We start from the raw sequence: 13,591 nt of genomic DNA on the forward strand, positions 1-13,591 counted from the left end.
TTAGGCACGTTACATCTGCTGGCCGCGGGGTGAGCTCCTCGACCAGCGACCAAAACGCGCTCACCTCCCTACAACACAAGCTCTCCACCACAGTTTCCACGGGACTACACCGCCCACACAGACACCTGCCAAACACAGCGACACAGACACGCTTACTACTATCAATCACGAGGAAAACTAGTTAGCACTATCAAAAATAATTACACTGAAGACATGACCAGCCTACTCGGCGTCGGCTACGTTTGCAAACAACATTTTCACCGGAGAAAGGTAAAAGCTTAGAAATAAACACTAGGGGTTCACAGGTGGGACTGTCAAGCTAGCCCATGTTTCAGAGCTGCAAACTTGTCGCTTTTCGGCGACAATCGCCGTTTTCTTGGTCAATTTGGTCATTCACGTGAATCGTGTAGAACCGGAGAGTTTTGTTTTTGGGGGGGGGGGGGGGTCCAGAATAATAGAAAAATTATTGGATCGTTCTTATAATTGACATTTCTCTGGGCCAATCGGAATCTCAGCACTTGCTTCAGAATCTTTCTTATAATTGACATTTCTCTGGGCCAATCGGAATCTTGAAGCACACAGCGCCAACTGAGCTCGCCATTGGATGAGACGGTCGCCTACCCCTCATGCGCGCCAAACAACTCAAGAGAGCTTGCGAAACCCTCGTCCAGGGGGGTGTTCCACGAACGGAGGTTTAACAAACACTGAGTTAACGCTGAACTCTAGGTTGATTTACCCTGTGCCGACTAACCCAGAGTTTTCGGTTCCACAGCAGCGGTTATGCATTAGTTCAATCAACTCGGGGTTGGTTATCACAGGGTTGTGCGCGTCACCGCCAAACCTAAAAAGACGTGATGTATCTGGATCATGGAAACCCTGTTCGAAATGGCGAAACGGGCCTCTTATTTCAATGAAATGGAACTTCAGGTTCTCCTGGAGAGCTATGACGAGGAGAAGGACATTATCACAAGAAAAGGGAACGCTAAAGCCTCTGCAACCCGGAGAACCAAAGCCTGGCAGCGGATCGCTGACCGCGTAAATGCGTTAGTTACACCTCAAAAGCATGATCCTTAATATTTGAGCCATGAATATATAAATATCCCAGTTAAGCATTCTTAAAGATCCTACCACATAACCCCTTTCTTCTACAGAAATATGTACTCCGATGGCTTCCAAGCGGTCAGCGGATCAAGTATAGAAATGAAGTATAAAAAACATAAAAACTGGTAAGCTTTTGCCACCATCGTATTGGTATAAATTTAAATTAGCCATTTTTTTAAGCAAATCGTGAATAGGCCGACAGTCGGCAGACTGGATCTGGCCCTCAAATTGTCTTGACCCCGGTGGAGGAGCTGTTAATAAACATAAATTCAGGGCGCCCTGGCATGGAGGTGGTACCTGGAGGTACCTACCTCCTCAGAGAGTCAGGGGCCATACCCCACTGGTTGAATGTAGGTTTTTGTGTTTTCTTGTATTTTAGATTTTTTTTGCCTTCGAAGTAACACATGCAAACCATGTGCTTGCCACAGCGCATACTATTCCAAATGTTTCTTTTTTTGGTAACTGGGTAGAAAACCTAAAAGTGACAATTCATCAACTTCAAAGAATAATAATTATTTTTTGTCTCTAAAAATGTTGACAGTTGTAAATAAAATATTTTTTATAAGCCTTAAGGATGTTTTGACATTGATTTTTGATAAAGAGTTTTGTTAAGTCACGCTTAGAGTAGTGTCATTTGTATATTACAATAAAAAAAAAATCCCCCCGTGACACTGTCACCTTTTTTCCTCTGAGGAGTTTGCAGGTCTGATGTTTAGAAGAAATAGAAGGCATAATATGCCTTCTATTTCTAGATCTTCTGACTAAGTTTAGGGTACTTATCTGAGCCAACGACATAATCAGTCTCATCCCCCTCAGACGCCATAGTGCTATTTCTAGTATGCGTCTACCTCACGTGACGTCATCGCTGAATTGCGTAAAAAATAACCGTTACTAACCAAAAACGACAAAAACTGGACTTTATCACCATTTTGGAGACATTTCAAACTTTATATACATATTTTGAGTGCTTTATGTACCCATCAATCGAAACTTCCGGTTAGCCTGCACCATGGGCTTTAAGGGAGGGAATTGTATCTAACGCGTGGAGAGGAAAATACCGTGATCTACTTCAAGCCCCCGGGCTTAGGCCCGGTGGCTCTCTGCCGTCTACCTATTGATCTCTGGCCTCTTCACTTGACGTCCTCCGATAGAGGACGTCAAGTGGGCGTGGCCTATGCAGTGGGCGTGGCCGGGGTGACGTAATGGCTTCAGCTTCTTCACCTATCTAAAGGTGCTGCCTTCTGTGGAGGGAGCAGCCTTCAATAAGGTCTTGCTCCCCTTGCGGCTATGTGAGGGTAATGCAGCTTCTTAAAATACTTAACAATCCCTCCTTGGTCATCTCAGATGACCATACAATAATATTTTAAATCATAAACACCATTTACCACACCGAAATCATAGTCAAAGTAGGATAAATGATCAGAACCACCAACCGAGTGGGAAGAACTCCATATTAGAGTAAAAACCACCACGGGTTACCATAACACTGTAACGGCATTCGCCCTGATGGGTCTCATAGGTAATACAAGTCATATTAACAATACAACAATGAACATATATCCTGGTTATCATACAATCATATGGTCAAACAGCACACAAACAAAAGTATCCATAGAAATCCTAAGCTAATACTTTTTGGTTATGTGCAACAAGGTCATACAATTTTCAACATGTGCAAAAGTAAAGTACAAAATTAGTAGTCATAATAAAAATGTAAAAAAAAATTCAAGATTATTGATAGGCTAGCATGGATTTGGGTGGTTCAGGTGATCTTCGTGTATTGGTGCGCTGTTGCATGTGGGTGGTTTTGGACGTTGTTATTATCGCAGCCATTGTTTCTTCTGTCGCCGTCGGGGCCTGTAATTCATGAACCCAAGACTCGTCCCTCCTTGTCAAGGGCTCAGCTCACAGAGAGGTTACTTTTACATCATGGGAGCCTCCTTCAGGCGTTCAATCGTCGTCGTGTCAGCAACAGGAAATCTGTAAACAACCGTCTCAAAGAAGATCAACAGTACCATTATCAATGCAGCGATACAGAAATAACGGGTTGCACTCGCAACCAAACAATACTATATAATAACAAACACAACCCGTCTTGGTGGTTCAATAATTAGTTATTCAAGTAAATCCAGGATATTGATTATTTTAGACACAGGTGCTTCTACTAGAATAGTATAGGTGTTGACTATTCTACATATTACAGCTGGATAGGGTCGGGCCCCTCAGGTGATGTATCGTTCACTTTCATCAGATCATATCTGATCCCCATGTAAGCCTGAATGGCACTTGGCGCTTCTGTAGCGCTCACTGCTGTGGTGATCAGCAGATGCAGTAGCCCTCGTGCGCAGGGAATACAACGGCAGCCGGTGACAATTAACACGGTCTCTGCCATTATTCCCGTGACGGGCACTTACTGGATCATGCCTTTCCACCTCCCAAACATATTCTCCATCCATCCTGTGAAAGGGTCATTAATGCCGGAGTTCTCTGCCAATTCGAAGCTGAGGGATTGTAATCATGCCAGGGCCCTGGTCACCAACCCATCCGGGGCTGTGTTATTGGGGATAAAAGTACAACATGTTCATGTTGTGCCTATCATTGCATACACCCCTCCTTGCTCTGTCAATAACATATCCATACCTTATATATTCCTTTAACCTTTTTCGTGGAGAACTTTACGAACTGTTGCTGATTATGATATATGTTATTTATCCAAACAATATTTTTCTAATGGTGGACAACCAAAACAGAACTGATTGAAATCCTGCTGTTATTTGATCTCCTCATGTGACTGTTAGTCCTTGCTCGGCGGTGGTAGTTTGTAGGCTCCGGGTGTGTCTGCATCTGGTTCTGGAACTTTTGTTTCTATTGTAGAAATACAAACTCATGTACAGCAGTTAGTTGTTCAAAAACATATTTCCTTTAATTCTAATTTTAATTGTTTTACAGTATCTACTTTGATTTAATTTCACACTACATCCCTCCTTGCGCATTGCTTCAGCCATGCGCATTGAATGACAACCAAACCTAACAATGCCGTAGTGCAACCAAGTTGAAGTTCCTTTCCTTAATAATCTGTATATAAACCAATCTATTGTAAAGAGAAATGAAAACCAGTATACAAAACCAAAGGTCGATATTGGTGGGTCTATGCAGCCGTCTTGAGACCACACTGTTCTCAAATGCACTAAACCTTAAACGATACATGAGTCAGTATACCTATGTGTCGCAACTTATCAGAATTAAAAAATCTATCATACTATGAAACGCTGACGTTGTATCAAAGCGTTACAGCAGCAGCAGTGGCATTTGAAAGGTGAGCCCACTACTTCTGAATCTAAATTGAGAACCCTAGCATATAGGTTTCCTTCCCAGCAGATGTATCGCTAATCCATTTCTTATCTATAACCAAAAAGATGTAAAAGGGAAATAACAATGTTTAAATTTGCATGTTCAATATCACTTCTGTGTTAACCATATCTCATAATAACAGTTACCTTCATCATACTACCCGATTTTCCTACACTAACTATGTATATTGGATGACCTAATCTTCATTTATTCTACCTATTGCTCGCATTTGATGTTGTCCACACTTTGATTCACTCCTATGTACATCGCATACCACATCAAACGTGCATACGCCTTATTCTCTGCACAACATCCTATTGCGCCACCTTTTGCATACCACATCAAACGTGCATATGTCTTAGCAAAGTGAAGTAAAGTAAAACCCAGTTTTATCTTTACTTATTTTATAGCTATACATGTCCCGGACACGTCCATTACTATTTCCAAAACAGTTTTTTTAGCTACGCAGGTCCCAGACCTAACTATACCATTACATGAACAGTATTTATTATTATAATTATCTAGTTTTTTGTTGGTCAACATCAAATCGATACATTAATTCAACCTTCTGACTTACTGACTTACTTGATTTCTCCCCGTGTGAGCCCGTGATTGAAAACTCTCCCGGAGCCTCCCCATGAGCTCCACCGTCACCACTCCCTGTGTGAGCCCGCGATTGTCAACTCTCCCGGAGCCTCCCATTGAGCTCCACCGTCACCACTCCAGAACACTGCAGGAACGAGTCGGTTGACGCGTGGTGAATTTTGAGCTAGGTCAATCAAAACCGTCTCAACTAGGTAGTCATAGAGTCATCCAAACTCAGAACAATTATGCACATCTGGGTATTAAATATATGGTGATAATTTATAAACAAAACAAAAACTGAACCTAAAAGAAAAATTCAGAAGTTATCGGTTGAAACAAATAATTACAATAGTAATTGTAATTGAACTACAGCAGTTGAGCTAACTCCCGCCTTGTGCACCGGTTAAAACCATGTGCATCATTTATTAATTAAACATATTATTTTAGCAGTTGAACCCCGTGTCTATTTGAACCATCCTGGTTCTCTAATATCCATGTGCATGACGCAACCAGTGTCTATTGCACTCCTGTTTTGATACACAAAACGCATGAAAACAGACAGAAGGGCCCAGCAACTTTGAAAAACATTAATGTCTGTGAGTGTTAGGCATTCGTTACTGCATATACTGCTATTTCCTGAAGAGAGAGACAGAGAATATTAAGATTGGCATAGTTTGTAGTAATGTAAACAATTAAAATGATGAATTCCGGGCATCCATCACTGGTTGGGTTGAAAAGGCCTGAAGAGAAAGAACCAATTTAGTACAAATGTTAACATTTACAGATCGTTTAAAGTGGAAAGGAAGCAATCAAATAAAACATGTCTATAGCACTAGTTAAATATTTAAATATACCATAAATACAAATAAAGTCGGAAATATGTCCCGTTATTCAGAATGAAGCACAAACACGTTGCATTAATTACAATGTTTTCAGCCTGTGCGCCGCCATCTCTGTTTTCAGAATACGATGACGTCACGAGAATGGTTGGTATTAACATTCTATGTTGTTTACATAGCGGCTCATAGCCTCACAGGTAGCTTACTGCCTCAACAAAATGGATATGGACGAATTGGATAGACCCACCAATGAGGGCAGGCATCCAATTGCCTATGCTTTTGAGCCAGTAAGAGAAGTCGGAGTTTTAGTGCCCCCAACAGAGCCTGACTATGGAGGAGAAATAGATGAAGGAGAGAGAGATGTATCTGAGCGCACAGGAAACAATCGGTGGTGCTTGTGTGGGGTTTGTGTCCCTATGTCCACTGACATGGAGAGTGTCTGCTGCCATGAAATGAACCTGTAGTAATGCAGTGTAAGATATGTATATATATTGCACATTATATATTATTACATTATTATATTTTTTATATATATATATATATAATAATTATTATAATATAATAAGATAAGAAAAGTAAAGTACACGGGTGCAGCAGCTGGGCTCCACGCTGCCTTACAGTTCGTTAATTTCATGATACAAGTAATTGTCGTGCCATTTGGGTGTGCACGTGAATATGCGAAAATAGTGCAACCGACGGTGTTTGCAAATGGATTATTTCCGATAACAATGGATTATTTTGGCGATGGATTAGAAATTATCAAGAGCATGGAGCGAGCTAGTCTGCAAACAAGACAATCTTCAAACAGTGAGTGTACTTGTACTAATTTATCTGTTTCTCTAGTAGTAGAAGCTAAGTGTACCTCTCGTTCCTCTGCCTGGCAAGCACGTTTCTGCGCTCTTTCGCTGCGCATAAGAGCAGCGCCCGGGTCCGATCTGACGGGTATGTCCGTGTCTCCAGCACTATATCCACTAAAATTAAAAATAGTTGGCACAGCATCTGGCTTCAGGCGATTGGTGGGACGGCGAACAAATCTCCCATCTTCAGAAAAAGCTCCCTCTTCGATGTAATCAGCCTCTATAAAGTGGTCGCTACATACTCTCTGCCCTGGTCCCATTGGGGGGCTGAGGCGTTTCAATGCAGCTAACCATCTTCGGAGCACTTCAGGCTTCTTGACGGGAATTACATGGAAATGAACTATTCTACCGCTCTCCTTTAACCGATAAAATTCGTTTGAACAGCCAGGGGCAATACAAAAGGACCCCCCTGTTCTTCTTCCAATATCCGACATGTTTATTTTAAAGAGCCAACCATTCTGATGACGTAGCGCCTGCGTTTTTAAAACATGGCTGCGCCCTAGAGGCGAAAGTCGTTATAAACATGTCATTTTACGGTGAAACTACTTGAATTTCAGTATTGATGAAAATCCATGTGTTTCCAAAAATGAAAAAACAAACAAAAAATTGACACAGTTCTCAGTGCTTCATTTCCACTTTAAACTATTAATGTTGGTGAATCAAAAAACATTGATTACAACCTACACAAATATTTGCGTGTTTTGGCGATATCAACTAGGGACTGGCTCCCTGTATTTTCAGCACCCAGTCACAGAGACCCCCAAATATACAAACACATATACTAAATTGACATTCTGCTTCCAACACATGACTAGGTGTTAGGGGTGGGAGGGGGCAAGGGGGAGAAAGAACAATAAGAAAAGACTTCGATTTAACTGACAATAGGAAGGGGATTAGCCTCCTTCTTTAAGCAATATGAATAAGGAAGGGTAGGGGAAGAGAGTGTTTGAAGGTAGATTCATGAAGGGGGTGCGGAGGGGGGGGAGTGGGGTGTTGGACAGGATCTTAAGAGGGAGATGAAAAGGTTTCAAGGGGAGGGAGGCGTTTGAGGGGTGGGGTGGGGGGGTACTCGTGTGTAGGGGGCCTGGAGGGGGGGCGGTGGGGACTTTACGAGCGTAGGGGGTCAGGGGGTCTTTTACCTTAATAATTCATCGTCTTTAATAACAAAATACCAACAGACTTGAATGTAAAATGTAAGCATGGGTGGTATTAGTTAGGCGGATCGGCAGATAAGATGGTATTCACTCCGAACGTCCTCAATGGAGCTACTGCTTAGGAACACAGATCGTGCCGGCCTCAGGAAAGGTCAGAAGAATCTGAGAAGTTAAAGATAACTCTTGTTAATATACTATTTTGGCCCGATCTATACAGAGACCGATAATGGAGGACTTCACCTCTGAACCAGTACCAAGAACGATTTAACGACGAGTGCTCAAAACAACTCAAGTGTAAAGAAGGGGGGAGGGAGGGCCTTCAGTGTTCCTTGCAACCGTTGATCTACACGTGTTGTTATGCTAGGCCTCTGGAGCAGCACGATCGGACGGTGGCTAAAACAAACTTACACCTAAATGTTCTTATAACCAATCCTATTTCAGATTTAATCTTTAAGACAATGAGTTCTACTTACCTCAGACGTGTGTGGCCTGTTGAAGTTGTTTTAGCGTCGCGCCCGCCAGGATTCTCGGGACTTTCTTCCAAACGTCGTGGTCACCAAATTATTGCAGCATTCTAGAAAATAGTCCAATCCCGGGTTGCTTTTAACTCACTTCATTTGTTATAAAGTAGGCATGTTTCGGTATGGTAAACTATGAAGCTTAAGGGAGGGAATTGTATCTAACGCGTGGAGAGGAAAATACCGTGATCTACTTCAAGCCTCCGGGCTCAGGCCCGATGGCTCTCTGCCGTCTACCTATTGAACTCTGGCCTGTTCACTTGACGTCCTCCGATAGAGGACGTCAAGTGGGCGTGGCCTATGCAGTGGGCGTGGCCGGGGTGACGTAATGGCTTCGGCTTCTTCACCTATCTAAAGGTGCTGCCTTCTGTGGAGGGAGCAGCCTTCAATAAGGTCTTGCTCCCCTTGTGGCTATGTGAGGGTAATGCAGCTTCTTAAAATACTTAACAATACTAATGCTACTAGACCTCAGTGCTGCATTCGACACTGTAGACCATACAATACTTTTGGACAGTTTAGAAAACTGGGTGGGGCTTTCAGGCAAAGTCTTAAATTGGTTCAGGTCCTACCTACAAAATAGGAAGCACTTTGTTTTCATTGGCGACTTTGTATCAGAATCAACCAACATGACATATGGAGTCCCACACGGTTCGATCTCAGGCCCCTCTTTATTCAAAATCGACATGGTCCCACTAGGGCAAATCATGCAAAATAACAATGTTGACCATCATTGCTATGCTGATGACAGGCAAATCTATGTATCACTATCACCAAATGACTATCAGCCCATAGATCTGCGGTGCCAGTGCATTGAGCAAGTGAAAGACTGGATGTGCCGAAATTTCCTTCAACTAAATGAGGACAAAACCGAGATAATTGTATTTGGTGCTGTTACGTATTTTAAGAACCTAAGCAACCCACACATAGACTAGTGGTGGATTCAATGATTCGTTTCCGTGACCCAGTTCGCGTGATTCAGTTCGCCACGAGGAGTCGTTCGCGAACGTTCGTTCGTTCAGTCGAGTTCCCGGTAGCACTAACTCCACTGAGTCTGACTGACTCAGCTGAGAACCGTGCAATGGGGTCCATTCCATGATGCGATTTACCGCTACCGAAAACCAGGCTGAACGAACATACGATTCGTGAACGACTCCTCCACGTTCAGTCGAGTTTCCGGTGAATCGATTCACCGGGAACTCGACTGAACGTGGAGGAGTCGTTCGCGATTCAGCCTAGTTTCCGGTAACGGTGAATCGCATCATGGAATGCACGCCATTGCACGGTTCTCAGTTGAGTCAGTCAGACTCAGTGGAGTTAGTGCTACCGGAAACTCGTTTGTTCGTTCAGTCGAGTTTCCGGTGAATCGAATGGTGAACGAGATGACCGAACGAACGAGAGAGACGAACCGGTTCAGTTCGTCCGTCCTAAAGACTCGGTCATTCGAACCGGTTTGCGAACGAACGAGCCAACAATAACATAGACCCTATGAAGCAGGACCAAACATATAAGCCGTAAATACTATACATAGCCACCAGGGGAGCGGGACATTACTGAAGGCTGCAATAATTAGTTTAGCCACAGAAGGCAGCACCACAGACAAGGGAGGAAGCGAGGGTAATACGTCACACCGGCTCCTCCCCCCCTCTTCCGGGTCTTGCGGACCAGACGATAACACTGCGAACACGGGGAGAGGTCTCCAGAATCTTCTTTGCAGCTATTAGACATACAAGCGTTAATGTTTTTGATCAGCTAGGAGACGCTCGACACGTGTTAAGATACGCTTCAACCTCCTTTTGCTTCATAGTCAGTTTACCATACCGAATTACTTTATCAATTAAAGTAACTGTTAAAAGCTATCCTTTGGATTTGATCACTTTCCTTGAAGAACTCTGCAATAGTGCTAAAACGGAAAGGCTTAAAGCAAGTAAGTAAGTATTTTTATTGTCTCACGAGAGAAATTTGCTTTGAGCAAACAGAGCGTCGGCGACACATGCTGTACATGAAGGTCTTACATAGACATGCATAAAACATGGCCTCACCCAAACACATGGCCTAACCCCCCCCCTGAAACTAGACCCCGAAGCCATTTGTTTTGAGAATAATGGCTGGCTGAGGAAGTTATTGGCTGGCTAGCCGGCTCAGCCAAAACCTAAATGGCTGCTGCAGCCGCCAAATTTTTCATGGCTACAAATAGCTGAAATTTTTCGTGTGTATGTCTCTAGGGCTTTGACTTTTGCCCAAAAATCATATTCGATGTTTGTTTGTTTATTAATATTCGAATATTTATTAATATTTTGACCATTAAATGCCTTCAGTAAGACCTGGATTGGGTTTTGCAAGGTTTGTTTACCGGTCTTACGTGATCCAACGGTTTATTAGGTTTCTAATAAATCGCTGTCTAATCAATACTTCATGTACATTCTGAGTTAAAGCCCTACTATGTGATGGAATTATTACTTGATGCAAATAATTCTAGCTGGCTCAGCCAAAGTTTATCAGATGGCGGCTTATTTTGGCTTATACAATTATTGGCTGGCGGCGGCTGAAATTCGAAATGGCGCAAATGGCGGCGCAAATGGCGGCGCCTGGCGGCGGCTTCAGGGTCTACTTGAAACCCATTCTAAAAAATATAGTATTGCATTATTGCCCCCCCAGTTATTGCACTTGTTCCATCACGGAAAGCTCCCTCCATTAAGTAGCTTAATTGATAGCGGTTTTAGGGAGAACTTTAATCTATTTAGCCTACAAAATGGGAGCCAGTATCGTTTGCCCAGAGGCAACAGCTCATACTCCATGTTTAGGACATGGGTTGGGTCTGTGGCTATCTTAGCACCTTGCTTCCTAACTGTGTCCTCAAAAATCTCCTTCAAGGAGGATGGGGGCTGGGTCCCCATTATTTTCCCTGCCCTCTTAACAAGGTTCTGGAGTTGTACTTTGGCTCTTACGGTAAGGTTACCGAACCATGTTGTGATGCCATAGCGTATTATGGACTCAATGGTTGCTCTATAAAACAACATCTTAATGTACTTATCCACACCATGGAGCCTTAGTCTACGCAAAAAATATAGCCGCTGACAGATCTTTGAACAAATATACTCCACATGAAAGCTCCACTGTAACTTGCAATCCAAAGTAATACCCAAGTATTTCAATTGAGTGACTTGCTTGACTACCTGTCCTTTAATGGACACAGGCTTATCACCCACACTCCTGGGATCAAAGACCATCTCTTTTGTCTTTGGCGCATTTAAGATAGGTTGTGACCGTCACAGCATGATACTATGCGCTGCACCTCTGTATGAAACACAGTTGTGTCTGAATGAGTATACAGAAGGCTCAATAGAGCTGTATCATCAGAAAACGTAATTACGTAATGTTCACTGTGCTGACTTTTACAGCTGTTAGTATATTATGTAAAAGGATTTGGAGAACTTGCGCATCCCTGTGGAGCTCCCATGTAGATATCCTTTACGCTAGAGAGTTGAATTGACCCTCACCTGTTGCTGCCTTCCAGTGAGGAAAGTAAAGTACCACATAATAACAAATGGGTTCACCTCCATTCGTTTTAGCTTTTTTAAGAGTATCTGGGGGAGAATCGTATTGAAAGCTGAACTAAAATCCATGAACAATAGTCTGGCATAGGCCTTGGGGTTTTCAGTATGTTTTAGAACAAGATGAGTTGCTGTGTTTAGAGCATCATCAGTGCCCCTGCCGCTCTGATGGCAAATTGGTAAGGATCTAGGAGATGTTTTACCTCATGCTTTAAAATGCCCACCATTATATGCTCAAAAACCTTCATTATTATCGAAGTCAGGGCCACAGGTCTAAAATCATTGTTATCCTTTGGGCAAGGTTTCTTAGGGACTGGAATAATAATAGGTTTCTTCCAGCTTTTTGGTGTCAATGAAAAGTTAAAAGAGAGGGCTCCAAGCTGGAGTTAACTCCTGGGAAAAAGATTTAAGGCGGATGGCAGAGATGTCATCCAGCCCACTAGCCTTTTCTATGTGTAGCCCCCTGAAAACCCTGGCAACCTCCTCTGGGTTTATTACAATTCTACTTACTGTAGTTCATCACATGTTACTGAGCTCAACACACTGTTACACTCCTCCAAAACCCCATTAGCATCACAATAAAATCGGAGATAAAAATCATTCAGCTCATTTGCTGTCTCCATTAGTGGTGGATTTAATGATTTTTTTCCGTGACCCAGTTCACGGGAGTCGTTCGCAAATCGTTCATTCGTTTGTTCGTTCAGTCGAGTTTCCGGTAGCACTAACTCCACTGAGTCTGACTGACTCAGATGAGAACCGTGCAATGGCGTGCATTCCATGATGCAATTTACCGCTACCGGAAACCAGGCTGAACGAACAAACGATTCGCGAACGACTCCTCCCAGCTCAGTCGAGTTTCCGGTGAATCGATTCACCGGGAACTCGACTGAACTGGGAGGAGTTGTTCGCGAATCAGCCTAGTTTCTGGTAGCGGTGAATCGCATCATGGAATGCACGCCATTGCACGGTTCTCAGCTGAGTCAGTCAGACTCAGTGGAGTAAGTGCTACCAGAAACTCGTTCGTTCGTTCAGTCGAGTTTCCGGTGAATCGAATGGTGAACGAGACGAATGAGAGAAACAAACCGGTTCGGTTCGTTCGTCCTAAAGGCTCGTTCATTCGAACCGGTTCGCGAACGAACGAGCCAACACTAGTCTCCATCTCATTTGAAACATGCAGTGCTTCCCCATTCTTAAAGTTCAAAATGTCTTTCACTGAATCCCAGAGCTGTTTACAGTTCTTGTTGGAGAAGGCCTCCCTAACGCACAGACTGTGCTGCTCCCGTGCATTCCTCAGCATCACCCGTAGCTCCTTTTGCGCAGATTTAAGTTCAATAACATTGTTACTCCTGAATGCCTGCTGCTTCCGTAGTAAACACTGTTTAATTTCAGGCGTGATGTAATCCTTGTTATTCGGGTATGATTTAATCGTTCCTTTTGTAGTCACGGTTTCAACACAGAAATCAATATAACCGGTGATGGCCTCAGCTATATTGTCTATGTCAGGGGTATTTAACTAAAATTCAAATAGGTCCAGTTAGAGAAAATGTCGTCAAGCAAAGGTCCGGAACATCATAATGTCTAATTTGCGGTATGATTCAGTGTGATATATAGTCAAGTAGCCTAGTAGTTGTATCA

Source organism: Gadus morhua, chromosome 16 (genome assembly GCF_902167405.1).
Source record: "Gadus morhua chromosome 16, gadMor3.0, whole genome shotgun sequence".
NCBI classification, from domain to species: Eukaryota; Metazoa; Chordata; class Actinopteri; order Gadiformes; family Gadidae; genus Gadus; species Gadus morhua.